We start from the raw sequence: 14044 nt of genomic DNA on the forward strand, positions 1-14044 counted from the left end.
GCTAACTACACACTGCTAGAAGCACGTTATTACATTTACAAGCGTGCGGTAGTTTGCAGATGCCTGAATTAAGGTCGCCCGGAGAAGCTTGATTTTAGCCTTGTTGTGCATGTGCGTTTTTAATTGCGTCCCGGGCTTGTAGCAGCCCTGGGCTGCAGCTGCAGGGAAGGCCACTGCTCTGCTCCGGGATGGGGCATGCCCGATTTGGGCGAACCTCTGGAGCGTTTCACCATTTCAAATGGGAAAAGTCTCCCTGGAGCATGTGGGAGCTGCGTTGTTTAAAAAAGTCCTGGGAAGATCTTAGGGACATCGGAGGAATATCCCTGTGATGCACAAGCCACCTCTGCCAGATGTCACGTTCCCGATTTTACAGCATAGAGACGTGGGACCTTTTATGAAAAAGGAAGCCAGAATTTTTGTAATATGGGCCGAACGGTGCACTTGGTTCCTACCCCCATCCTCGGGATGAGCAGAACCATTTCAGCTGCAATTTTCCCCGGGAAAAATTCATCCCGAGATGCCCAGAATGTAAAATATGCAACGTTAAACAGTTAAGAGAGCAGCCTGCTGGTGTCTAAAAGTGGGAACCATTTTGGCAACTTTAATCAGCTTTCTATCCCTTCTAAAATATGAGGCAGTGGTCCGAGTGAGGAGTACAGCTGTTGCAATAAAAATATTCGAGGAGGCTGTGTTGTCATACTGTGTTGTGAGTCGGCTTTATAGTGGCCGAGGCACTATACCCTCATCGGGAAGTGTCCGCCCTAAGCTACAGCCTTGTATGATTTTCTAAAAGCATTACAAATTTGTGCTGATGGAAGGGTTGGACCTATAGGACTTTCCTCTATTATTTCGCTCCTGAGCTCGTTTTACAGTATGTTTTGTCAAATCTCTGCCTTTTAAATGGTGGATACAGTGCGTTTATTTGGCCTCTCTTTTTGGTAAAAATCCTTTAAACTGAAACGGTTTTGTTTCCAGCGACTACTTTTGCTGGGTACATGGTGCTGTGGTTCCAATTTCATTTTGTAAGAGCATTCTTGGGCGCTTTTTTTTTTTTTTTTTTTATATATCACTCGAGAGCTTATTCAAACTCTCTCTTGCAAATCGAAGTCTGTAAGCAATTACTCCATTACATGAAAGCCAGAACTCTGAAAAGATTAATTCAGAGCAGATGCAAAAATATATGTGAATTTCAAATTAAGATGATCTCAATTCCCTCTCCTCCCTCCTCCTGCTTTTATAAATGCTCTGGACCCCAGATGCAATAGGTAAGCTAGGGTTGTGGTTCAAATATCTGCCCAGTTGTTAATTTACTTTTACATGTTTTCTGGAAAAGCCAGTACTGGAATAATATAAACAGATACTTTTAAGCAAAAAAAAAAAAAAAAAGCATTTTCCTCTTTCTGCCGAGGAAGTTTAAGTTCATTCACACTGTCGAGTGAAACAAAGCGTTTAACCTCAGCCGTGCCGGAGCGGCAGTTTCCAGCTGAAAAACCGAGAAGTAAGCAATGTGCAATGCAGCTTGCAGTGTGTGTGCACGCACTGGGAGGACACTGAATAATTCACAGCAAGTTATTTATGAACGGCAGCACTGAGCCGCTTTTAGCTCCGAACACAAGGCCCTTCTGTTTACGACCCCCCGGTTCCTCACTTGCAGGACCGCAGTGAACGAAGGGCCTGCAGTTTTTAAGGATCAAAAAGTAATGTTGCATGGCTTAGCCCAGTTGAAGTTAGCAGCAAAGTTGTCATCAACTTAAATGGGAAAAAATAGCCCTCTTTTTTATTATTATTATTATTATTATTATTATTATTATTATTATTATTTTATCTAACTTGCTCATCCAAAAGATAATATGCATTTCAGAACAAAAGATGTTCACTGTATTAGCATCTCTCCTAAGCCCGTTGAGGGTTTTCTCTTGTCCTCTCCGGGCTCGGGAGCAGGCCCAGACGGTGGGGACTTTTGGTTGCCTTGCTTTGTGCATCTCCGAGGGGGTGTCGGGGATGGAGAGCATCACTTTGGGCAGAGCCCTGCCTCTCCTCGTGCCATTTGGGCTTAAGGAGATACAGCTAATGAACCGCTGAGAAAAGTGCAGCTGAAACCCGTCCCGCTGCAATCTAAACAAGGGGAAGGTCAGCGGCGGGCAGCGTGGTTTAGAAGGGCTACGAAGAGCCGTGGAAGCAATATGCAGAAGACTTCCGCCCATATAAACATCCGAGCAGGAAGGAGGCCCGGGGAGGAAAACAGATGCAAATTAAAAGCAGTTCTTGGACTGAAAAAGAAATGCTGGGGCTTGAATTGCAAAGACGACTTCCATTTCCCAGCCAGGATCCTTAACTGCTGAGCAGGAGCTGAAGAGAGCCGAATCTCGGGAGCTGATCGGATCTCGGGAGCTGATCGGGGAGAAGACATGGGTGAAACAACAGCACGGGCAAAATCCTGGTCGAGTCCATCCAAGGTTTCCTGCAGGTGCTGCTGCCCGTTTAATCCCTTTGAAAGGACCAAGTCAATGCGTGCACCTGACCCCATTCCAAACCGGGCCTGCCCAGGGGGGCTAGAGGAAACGTTTCACCAGGAAACTTCTGGGGAAAGCTATTTTTTGGTTGACTGACCAGCAGCAACAGTTGTGTTTGCAGGGAGGGATGAGACCTGGGATGGCAGTCGGAGTGTCGCAGTGCCGGGTGTGCTCTTGTTCCCGGGACAACTGGGTGAAAACCTTTTTTCTTTCCAGGGAAGGGCGAATGCCCTGGCTCCAGTTTTGATTGTCCTCAAGAATTCCCAGGATAGTTTTGTCCGGATGGCAGTGGTGCAGTCTGCCTGCATTTACCCCATAGCTCTGAGATGAAAGCACTCACCCAGGGTGCTTGGCGTGGGAGATCAGAGGTTCCTGGCAGGATTAAGTCCTCAGCGGGGGAAGCCCTTCGGCTCTACCTGCCCCCACCCCAACACCCCTCGCTGGGAGCCCCCGATCTCCTGCACCCGGCAGCCCAGGCAGAGCTGCAGGGCAGGGGGTTTTGACGATCAGCTGTATGTCAGCCCAGCCCCGGTCTCAAACCAGACCCAGGGCTGTCCCAGCCAGGGCCAGAAATCAGCTGCTTATCAGCTGCAGGCCCTGGCCAGCCCTGGGGACTCCAATTGATCCCCAATCAGTTGCCCGTCAGCCCCAGCCCACACTAGAGCCATTTCAAGCCCTGGTAGCGTTTGAGGGGCCAGCTGACCATCGGGCACTCTTCTTTTTGACCAGCGGGCACTCTTCTTTCAACTTACCGGTGCAGGGGCCCAGGACTATGACCCCAGGCATCCCCTCCGCTGGCAAGGAGTAGCAGCATGATTGGGATCTGCTCCCTGGCCCCAACACTTGCACCTCCTGCTATGCAGATATGGCATGACGGGAGGTGCGATTGTTGGGATTAGGGATCGGATCCCAATGTGCCATGAAATGAGGGGCCTTAGCCAGTAACAAACTTGCTTGACTTGAGTATTTGGAGCCACCGGAGTGACCTTGGTTGCAGGTTTCCATGGCCATACAGGTGCTATGAGTGCAGCCTCCCTTGCATATAACTTTCCCTGATGCTTTTAATAAGAGGGCAGGCCTGACTTCCTGTGGGCTCTCACTTTGATCAGCGGTACCCGTCTGAAGTGATGGGAGACGTTCCTGAGCCTTTTCTAGGAAGCGTTAGAGTGATGTAGCAACCGTGATGGTCCAGAAATTGTGCAAGAGAGTGGGATTTGGAGGGGGGAATATCTTACCTGGCTGGGGTCATCTGACCTTGGTCCTCTTTCCTGCCAGGGGCAGGGGGTCGGACACGATGATCCATTGTGGTCCCTTCCGACTCTACAATCTGTGAATCTTTGATTGGACCAACGCTGTGGTTGGAATAGGCTTTCGAATGCAAGACATCCTTCATCAGGTCAAAGGAGGGACACAAGCAAGCACAGCAAATGTAAAGAGTGGAGCTGTGGAAAAGGAAGGAGGGAGGGGAAACTCCTAGGGGCAGCAGACAAACCATTAGAGGAAGAAAAGAAGCCTCGTTACTGGGAGATCAAGACCCATCCAAATACCTAGGAAGAAACTCAGCATTTTTTTTCATACGTGACAGGTCTTAATACTATTTCTGTTAGGTGCCTGGTGTTTATTTTTGGTATATCAAGATAGTAGTGATGCTGCCCAGTTGGAAGCTAGCACTACCATCATTTGAGAGAGAACCCCCTTTTTAATCGTGCACCAATTAGCTCTGCCTGTTGAGCTGATTTGGGTGTGTGGCTCTATTGCAGGGGTGAGCAAAATGCGGCCCGCCAGGCCGTTCTGTCTGGCCCGGGGGGCCCCTAAAAAATGTATAAAGTGAATATTTATCTGCCCTGGGCTGCCTGTCATGCGCCCCTCTGCCCGAAATAATTACCCGCCCCTGCGAGTCTGTTGTAACCCTTGGAACTTTTTTGCGTCGTTTTTTGGTTTGGTTTTGTTTTAACTGCTGGGCTTGGCTCGGGCTGCACTTTCTTCATTTTTAATTCAGCTGCTGAACTGAAAAAAATCAATTCTTCACACAGTCCTGGTCCCCGCGTGCTTGTCCGGACAGGATTTACATGGGCGGACCTGAAGGGATGGACCAGGTGTGCAGCATCTGGTACGGACCAGGAAAGGATGGGAGTTTCTGGCAGAGGAATCTTTGAAGCCGAATTCCAGCTGGGACGTTCATTCAAAGCAATGACTTGGTCGTTATCCCAGCCACTGTGACAGCCGGTCTTGGATCCTGGGCATCTTTTTTTTTTTGAGGAGATGTAATGCAGGACACCGAGGAGGGCTCCTGGTTTTCGAGGGACTTCATGGCTTGAAATGCTTAGATATGCATTCCCCATAACCGTGCAATCCTATCTGGGTTCTGCCTGAGCCCACAGCCAAGTCATAGCGCTGAATCTGTCACGGCTTGGACACTTGCATGGCATTAGCTGTAGACTTGGTAAGAAAAGCTGGGGCAGGAGACATCTTTAATTCAGAGGCCTGCTTTTGCAGAGTGCTTGGCGTGCTCCTTTAAAGGCACCGGCTCCATAGCTTTCCCTCGCACAGGCCTGGTCCCTGTCTCCTTGAGTCACGGGAAATCTCTGTTATGCTTACATGTTCTCCCTTTCCTGTTTGACTCAATGCAAAAGACTCGGTGGCAGAAAGGACTGCGAGCGAAGCCAGGATCTTGTATGTATTTCCCTTCCCTGCTGCGAGTCAAATGATGCAGGAGGGCAGGCAACACTACGTTGACTTGCAGGGCTGGAAGGGACCTCGGGAGGTCATCGCGCCCAGCCCCCTGCTCAGGGCAGGACTGTTCCTGCCTAAACCATCCCAGCCCAAGTATCTGTCTAATCTGATGTTGAAAACTTCCAGGAATGGAGATTCCACGGCTCGGAGTCAGCGAGTTCCTCCTAATCTCCCACCTACATTTCTCCTGCTGCAGTTTGAGGCCGTTGCTCCTGGTCCCGTGCCCTACAGCCGCAGTGAATAATCTGACTCCATCCTCTCTATCATCATCCTTCAGGTATTTGAAGACTGTTAGCAAATCCCCCCCACCGCTAGTCTTCTCTTCTCCAAACTAAGTAACACCCCCGGGGGTGGACTCGCAGTGCAAGTCACTGAGAGCAGACGTATCCCTGTCTGGCCCAAAGTGCCCATTTGGCTCCTAGGAAGATAATGATAATGGACTGTGATTTTCAGTAGTGCTTGTGGATCGGGGCACCTAACTCCCATTGGGAATCGGGTACCCAGATGCCGTGGGTAGTTCTTCAAATCCTGCCTAAAGCCCCTGGCACTGGGCTGACGCTCTCAGAAAGAGCTGGCTTCCAGGGACATTGGTAAGGCTTTGGATAAACCGGCATGAGACAAACGCTTCCCCTTGCTTACGAAATAGGAAATGGCCAAAAGAGCAGGCTCTCCAGACTAGAGAGAGCGAGTGCTGGAGAAACGGCCACCTGGCAAAGATGAACGACTGATCTCTTCTTGATCAAGTGCCACCTTCTTGTCCAGCAGCTCCTCCCTTCGGCAGTACCGTCAATGCATCTCGGGTCTTTTGGGCGGGAGGTCCGGGTAGGTCATGCCAGCTAGCCATGGTGTGCATTACCCTGTCTCTCCTTTGCAATGCTAATTGATCCAGTTAGCATCCCTCATTCTCTCCTAATAGCCAGCAGCCTCTGTTTTTAAACATCATTACGTCTCTTCTTGAAAGCTCCTGCCTGGCTGGGTAATTGTTCCCATCCATATGCCAACAAGCCATCCGTGAACTGGGCCGTAATTGTGCTCAACATCTCCTTCCCATCGATCAGGACTACAGGAGAGTGTAAGGGTGGGGGGGGAAGGAGGAGAAATACAAATTCCCAAGTGTCTTGCTCATACTGCACAGCCATGGGGCTGGTATCGCACCGCCTAATTGTCAGCAGAATAGGATTTTCTAGACTCATATTCGTGGGTCAGGCTGGGGTGAAAGCAGCTTTTATTATGGATTGCAGCAAAAGGAGGACAGAGATTGTATTTCCCCGCCATCGTGGGTCAAATTCCTTCCCTGGAGATTGAACCCATAGGAATGAAGCATGGCATTGACCTCCGATCTCCTTTGCTGTATGTATAGGGTGGGGAGGTGCCATATATGCATGCTCCTGGACAGGTTTGCTAAGCACGACAATAAAGCAAAGCGACAGGTAGGAGCCGCTGGATTCTGGTCTGTAAGGATCCATTTTGGGCAAACAGGAGCCAGAAGCATGGCAGGCTTTTTAGGGCATAGGGCCGTGATTGATGCGCTGTTGGTCCTGAGCACCCTCCCTGGTCGATGACATGCAGAGCTCTTGGGAACCTTTTCGGGAGCCGGGGCAGAGGGGCAAAGTGAACTTGTGCATGTCCAGAGAGCTACCAGGTTCGATCAGAGTGAATACGGAAGGTCTCGGCCCGTGTTCCCGCTCCTGCAAGACTCCCCTTGCTTCCCCCAGAGATGGAGCTGCAAACGTGCAGCTGGTTCTGCATGCTCAGATCGGATGTCTCGGTCCTGATGCTCGGAGCATCTGCCCTTCTGCTGTGCCCTTTGTAGCGGCGGGTGCTCGTCTTGTCAGTCGCTCTCATTGCCTCTGAGGTGGGTCCTTGCAATTAGCAGCCATTTCTGCAAACCCAGGCTGTGGGGTGCCTGCTGCAAACCCACGAACACCCATCCATGCCCGTAGAGGTACAGGGTCCAGAGATGGAGCCAGTCATGTCCAGGTGCCAGGATCCACCTTGTTCTGGGTAATCCCACAGGACAGTGATCCTGAACCGGGGAGATGCAACACCCTGGGGTGCCTCGAGGTCCTTTCAGGGGTGCCTCACAACCTTAGCACGGTTAGTTGTGCAAACATAATTCACAAGACGATCTTGGCACAATTGAAATGCAAAATACGTGCCGCGCGGGGCTGGCTTGGCGAGTGCACGGGCCAGGGGCATTGCTGGTGCTCTTTGCAGTCTTGTCTCCGTTCAGGGCCATATCCAGTACAGTGCAGCATCGTGTGTGCAAACGGGAGGACTAATATCGTGGAGCTGAATATTTGCAAGCAGAGACGTTATGAACCTATTTGTTAGGATAATTTGGGGGAGTGTGGAAACCAAGAGGAGATTGAGTCGTTCTGGAGCCCATTAAACAAGCTGTTCTTTTTTGCCCCTGGGGGTGATCGCTCAGCCCAGCCAAAATGCCTCGGTTATGCAATTGTCAGAGGGCGTTTTTATGTTTGCAAGGCAGTCGGGGTTGGAGCTGGATGATGGAGCAGTTCACCTCCAGGAAATGGGCTCTAGGGGAAGGGCGGTTCTTCAGCAGGTGTTAATGAGCTGGTGGTCGTTACCAGTCCCGAGGCATGGTCGTTGAGCCTATAGGCTTCAGAGCCCAGACAATGCATGCACCTCGGTGTTCATCGAGTGCTGCGGCGGAGCCGAGCGTTTGGCGTAGTCTCCAGGAGCTTAGCTCTCCAGTCTTGTTTGGATGCTTTTGCTTTAGATGAAATTTATCTTTATAGATCCAGCCTCCTTGGTTATCCACTGTGCACAGGAAAACATGGTGTCACTTCCCAGCGGAGATGTAATGCTTCCAGGCTTTGAAACGTGCCCCAGTATCCTGACCGTCTCCAGGCCATCCTGCAGCTGGCAGGGAAGCCCCGATGCGAAACCCTAGGTGTGGCAACCTCTGATCCGACCTACACTGATGCGCAGTGGGATCAGGCAGGGCAGAAACCGCCAGCAAGTTCTGGCACGAGACTTCCCGGGCTCAATGCGGCTGGAAGCTCTCGCCAGATAGGGCTGGGCCGACATTTCCATGGAGAGAGTAACATTTACCTTGTGTGTAATAATGAACAACCTGATCCAAAGAAGGGAAAAAAAAAAGCTGAACAGCTTTTGCCTTGTTAGAGTTGGGTCAAATCAGCTTCCTATAGGCATCCTTTGCAATAGTCTGGGTGCTTGCTCATTTTTTTTATTGCCCTAAAATGATTGACCTCATAAGGGTACTTCATGCACCCGTCTGAAGCAGACGGAAAAGGCATCACGTGAAGGCCAGATACTGTTTTGGCGCTGAGTGCCTCGCTGCACGACTCTCCCCTGATCGGGTTGCTGTCGTCTTTTCGCTAGGGACCCTCGCCTGGTGCAGAAAGAGCAGCGTGACTTCTGTTTTAGGAGAAATTCAGCATGCGTGTGACGGGCACAAATTCGAGCAGGTTTAAGGTGTCTGCTTTGGGGGCTGAATCCCACCCCAGCCTGTCTCAGGATGATGGGACCCCTGCACTGCGCACCCGAGGGCTGGGCCCTGTGCCGTGACTTGTTTTTGAGTGGGTGGGAGAGAAGTGCAGTGACAAAATCCTGCTGGGAGCAGTGATCTCTTGGAAAGGAAAATGACTGCTTGTGGGGAGGAATTGCTCAGTGGTGAGTGTCCTGATTGGTAGCTAATGGTAACTCCCATTTCCTTGGGCTCTCGGTGTCCTTTTTGGGCAGGGCAGTCGGTGGCTAGCACCGTTATCCATAATGGCAGCCACTCTTCTTGCCACCTCTGTCTGACCACTATGAATGAACCACCCAGCCGGCCGCGTGGCTCTGATTTCCAGATCTCTGCATCGCTATCGATGATCTTTGACGTCGGCTGTTTGCACTCATCCCACGAGAGCTTTTTTTAAGCATGCACCGCACCTCCTTCCCTTCCAGCACCGTCTGCCAGTTGGGTTTGGGTTTCTTCCTTCTCAGCCCCTCGACTGCCTCCACCATCTGCTGTTCTACGGCAGAAACGCAGTGAATCAACTTTCTGCGGTTCGTGCGCTGGCAGGAGTCCTGTTGGCTTCAGCGGGAGCCTTGTCGCAGCCGCAAGTGTGGGCAAATTGGGCTGTGGGATGTGGACCTCGCAAGCTAGCATCATTGCTGGGGGCATGGGCGACTGGTGCCTCCCGAGTCTGCGGGGGAACCAGATCGCCAACCGGGACGGGGTCTCCCAGCTGCCGATTGCCAAGCCATCGGTGAAACCAGTTTCGCGGCTGGCACTTCCAAGGGTGCACGGCCTATCTCGGTGGGGGGGGTGCATGTGCACCCACGTGCACCTCCTACAAGTCGCCAGTGGCTGGGGGCATGGTGCTCAAGTGCAAATGGCCTTAGCTAATGACCGTGGCTCTGCTGCTGTAAATGCATAGTAGCTCTTTGGGTTGTTGCTTGTAGCTGCGTTGGTCGAAGGCAGGCAAGGTTGTTTGGGTAGATGCGATCTCTTTTATTAGACCAACTGAGTAGCTGGAAAAAAGTTCTTTGCAATCTAGCCGTCCTTTGGACTTCCTCAGTGTCGTTCCAGGTTGCACTAGTGTTGCTGCGACCTGTTTATGCCGGCGAGGACGAAGTCGTTCCCCCGTAGAGAACATCGCCGAATTGTCTGTGGCGTGCTGTTCTCGTCCTCCCTCCAGCCCATCGACTCCTGGCAGCGGCCAGGTGCTGGCGTGGAAGCCAGGAGAGTGATCCGCCGTCCCAGTACAGCAAATCCCAGGTTTCTCTTGTCCTGCGGTGGTTTCTCAATGCTGAGACTCTTGCGGCGGGTGACGTAATCCGACAGGTAGAACCGAGATTCCCGGATCCGGCGACAGTCTTTCGTCCCCCTTCATTCAGTGCGTGGAAACCCTTTAATTCAGGCAGACCTGGAGACGATTTGAGTTATGTGGCAACCACAAACATGAACTTAATCCAGCTTTTGGTTAGCAGAAGCTGTGTTAAGCAAAGGGTTTATAACTTGTAAAACAGCTGCATGCCTACCTTCAAAGCAAGGTATGGTAAAGCAGAGGCTTTTAAATTTCCAAAATAAAAATAATCCCTGCCTTGTGATCCAAAGTTTAGTCAATTTAAGCTTTCTCCCCTCCTAATAATCCACTTGGCTCTGACTACTGCTTCCCTTACCTAAAAACATTATCGTGTGAGCCACCCCTCTTATCAAATCGGAGTTCTTGGAGAACGACATGCTAAGACAGTAGCTGATGATTAGCAAGTTGGTTATGGATATAAAGGGATTGGAAATTTTGGCGGTGACAGGGAAAGTTTGAAAAAGGAATAGGCAAGGACTTATTTGGGACTCCGACGCCCATCCATAATGAACCTTGATTCTCTCCTTGTTTGACAGTGGATGCTCTTATAAAGCATTGAAAGCGCCTAATCGCATCCTAGCGGAAGAGGATTTACGCTGCCGGTTTAAGACGTGCTGTCAAAATTTGGAATAATTCCTAAATTCTTTTCCCCCCCCCCACCTTCTTCATGAGCGACAGGCATCACCGCCGCGATTAAAGAAGGCTCCTGCCAGCCCTTCGAAGCCGTGTCTGTAATCCCTCCAGAGAAGGCACCAAGCGCGTGTGCACGGTGGGGGAAACGCAGGCTGCGGCAAAGGAACAAATGCCATTCTCGCACGCCCGAGAAGCCATTGGGAGCGACCAAAAGACGGAAAGCACGGGATGATAAACAACTGCGTCTCAAATCGAATCGGCGGTGGCGGCACCGCAAGCAGGAGGCAGGTTTTGCTTTATCGGATTCTTGATAGTCTTTTGCCCTTCGAACCCGAAAGGCCCACGGTTAAATGTTATTTCGAGCCCTTTCCAATCCTGCAGGACTTGCGTAGCTCAGAAGTGTCTGGTTCCTGCAAGGAGCATCTCTTCCACCTCTTTAAATGAGACTCGGTCTCCACTTGCCCTGGAACTGTACTAGTAAGAGCCGTGCTCGATTAAATAGCGTTACCCTGGTTAGTGTCAGCTGAGATGATGTGAACTTTTTTTCCAAGCCGGGCTTTAGCTGTGAGAGGTTTATAGCACAATCCTCTGCTTACAGCAGCGATTCTCAACCAGGGTGCCTCGAGATCCTTTTAAAGGCGCCGCGCGACATTAGCACGGTTACATATGCAAGCCCTGACGCATGGTTCATAAGATAAGCCCAGAGATTTCAAATTTCCAGAGGGTCAAAACCATCCTGCCCTGCTGTGTGTGGGCTTTCTGAGTCCTTTGAATTGCTCCGGTGTTTTTTTCCATAGACAAGAAAAGAGGGATAGGTGAGAGCCGGCGCTTTCCGAAGGGGCCTGTGAGTCTAATGAGGTTGAGAACCGCTGCTTTGGGGTATGGCTTTGTAGGATGATTTGGAAGATGGTTTCAGGGCAGTGGAAAACCAGTGATCAGTGGTCTGCTACCAGCCCTGTGCTTTGAAAGATGGTGGCTGGAGAGAGAATAGCATAAGTATGGCAGCGATTCTCCATCGGGTACCAGAGCACGTGGGGTGCGGCGAGATCCTTTGAAGGGTGCTGCAGGTAGCAGGCGGAGATGAATAGGCTCAGGCTCTCCCTGGCTCATTCCTCCCCTGCCAAGGAGAAAAGCACCGTAATAAAAGAAATGAGTTTTTGAAATAGGATGCCTCAATTAAAAAAAGCCAGGGAGGGATCTGGACTTTGAGAGAGGGACCTGGAGCCTAACAAGGCTGAGACCACTGAAGTATGGTGTGCAAGTGGCAATGGAGCAGCCAGGTTCGAGTTGTGCCACCTTCCTGGGCCCCAGCGGGGACATCCCCCATCTCTTCCTCCTGCGTGCAGCGGATCAGCAAGGGCAAAATTAACCCTGCTCTTGCCTGAGAAACAACCGGCCTCTTGCTCAGCAGGTGCTGACGAGCTTATAGCTACAGTTTTAGCGTCTGGCTCGCCTGCAGACTTCCCGGGTGATCTTGGGCAAGGCGCTTCGATCTCCCATCTGCAGGAGCGGGACGATGACAATGCTCCTCCTTGTCTCATCCGGCCCCAAGCTCCTCGGGGCAGGAACTGTTCTCTCGTGGCGTGCGTGGAGCCAGTGCTGCCAGCCCCGCTGGCTGTCCCAGGCGCTGGGCATGCCTGAGATGACAAATCGCCCCATTCTTCCCGTGAAACAGATACCAGCGCCCGACAAGAAAGGGATTGTCCTCCCTGCTCTAGTTCTGAGGATGCTTCTGTGTCGAGCTGCCTTTCCCGATCGAATTGCAGCATTGAGAGGGGATGGAAATGCTGCGCTCCCTCCCCCCCGGCCCCGGGCAATCTGTTGCATCCTGTTCTGGTCCAGAAAAGATCTCTCTACACTCGTTCTTTGTCTTGGTGGCATTTAAAAATGCTCTCAACTGTGTAAATGCACTAGGTAGACGATCTGCTGTAACGCCCCAAAGAGGAACACATGCCCGCCACTCCAACAGCAATGGACTTGCTGGCGTTGGCGTGGGGATCTGCTGGCTGTTCAGGACTTGCCTTTCCTTCTGGCTTTTAATGGCTTCCATAGAAAATTGTCTCCAATACCACCCTGTTTGTGCTGGGGCCTGTGCAGGAAGCCGTCTGCATGATAAAAAAGGGACGCCGGCAGAAGAATCGTAGGAAAACAGCCTTCCAGAGGCCATCAGGTCCAGCCCCTGCTTCAGGCTAACCAACCCAGCCAAGTGCTTGTCTGACCTCGGGATGTGAGAACTGCCCAGTTCTCACAGACCCCTGGAAAAGACCCCTCCACCGCTGCAGGAGTGAAGGATCCACCGATCCCAAAGTGGCGGTACACTTATCCTCCAGGGTAAGCTGTGGTCCACCTCCGCAGCAAGGGATCGCCACGCTCCCACCACCCAGATTCCCAGCCAGGCCCATGGGCTTGGCATCCACAAAGAAGGAGCAACGCATCCCAAAGTGAATGCCACCCCAGTGGTCCACCAGAGCCTGTTACCGCACCTTTTGTGTTCTGATTATCAGTAAATTAAACATCCGTTCGGGTCATAATTCAAGTCGGCAGGCGCTAGTGCGTGCATCCCACCTCTGGGGACCAAGCCCGACCTTTTGAGCCATCCTTTGAGCAAGCCCCTAGCAAAAATTCACCCGGGGACTTCCAAGTGGAACAAAGGGCGGATATGCTGGGGACGGGGTAACGTGGATTAAAATGTGCAGATTCCATTCCTAACGACCAGATAATAGGAATTTCATAGTAGAGCTGCTTGCTGGTAAATAGCACAGTGTATGTGCCAGAGGGAGCTGTGTGGCAGCTCGGAGCATGAAGGAATCAAAGATTACATTGTAGAAATGAGAAGCAGATGCTTGAAAAGAATTTTTCCTGAGTCCAGCACTTTTTTTTTTGTGTGTGTTAGGCTGCTAGAAACGCATCGCAATTGAAAGGCATTTTTGTGCCGGGTTGCTAAATCTGCCGTGGCTTTGTATTGCAGATGGCTGTCCAAAACAAAATAAAAGCCCCAAAGCAAAGGCAGCACCTAGGACTTTAAATGCACAAAGTGGCTGTGCCCGACCCTGCAGCCTGCTGCTTTTTGAAGCCGGAGCCACCACCCGAATTCCTGCCCGTGTCTTGTTCAGGAAGGAAGCAGGGATCTCTGCACGGTGACCGTTCACCTACTCGCCGTTCAATTGGGACGTCTGGGCGTGCGGGAGCCGGTGGTGGCATCTGTTAGAAATGAGCCGTGTCCTTGGGCCCAGGCTGTGCAGCGAGGTTGCAAGGTGGTTTCTAGCACGACCGTTCGCAGGTTAGGTCCATCCTGAGGTTTGGGAGGGAAAGAGAAGAGAGGAT

The 14044-nt window shown here is 51.4% G+C and overlaps 1 protein-coding gene across 4 annotated transcripts in view; it reads left to right on the plus strand.

Annotated features, from left to right (window-relative positions):
- The window catches only part of FRMD6 (FERM domain containing 6), a 135523-nt gene that overhangs the window by 68798 nt on the left and 52681 nt on the right, over window positions 1-14044 (plus strand). The gene's annotated exons all lie outside the window — the stretch shown is intronic.

Source organism: Alligator sinensis, unplaced genomic scaffold (assembly GCF_000455745.1).
Source record: "Alligator sinensis unplaced genomic scaffold, ASM45574v1 scaffold50_1, whole genome shotgun sequence".
Lineage (NCBI taxonomy): Eukaryota > Metazoa > Chordata > Crocodylia > Alligatoridae > Alligator > Alligator sinensis.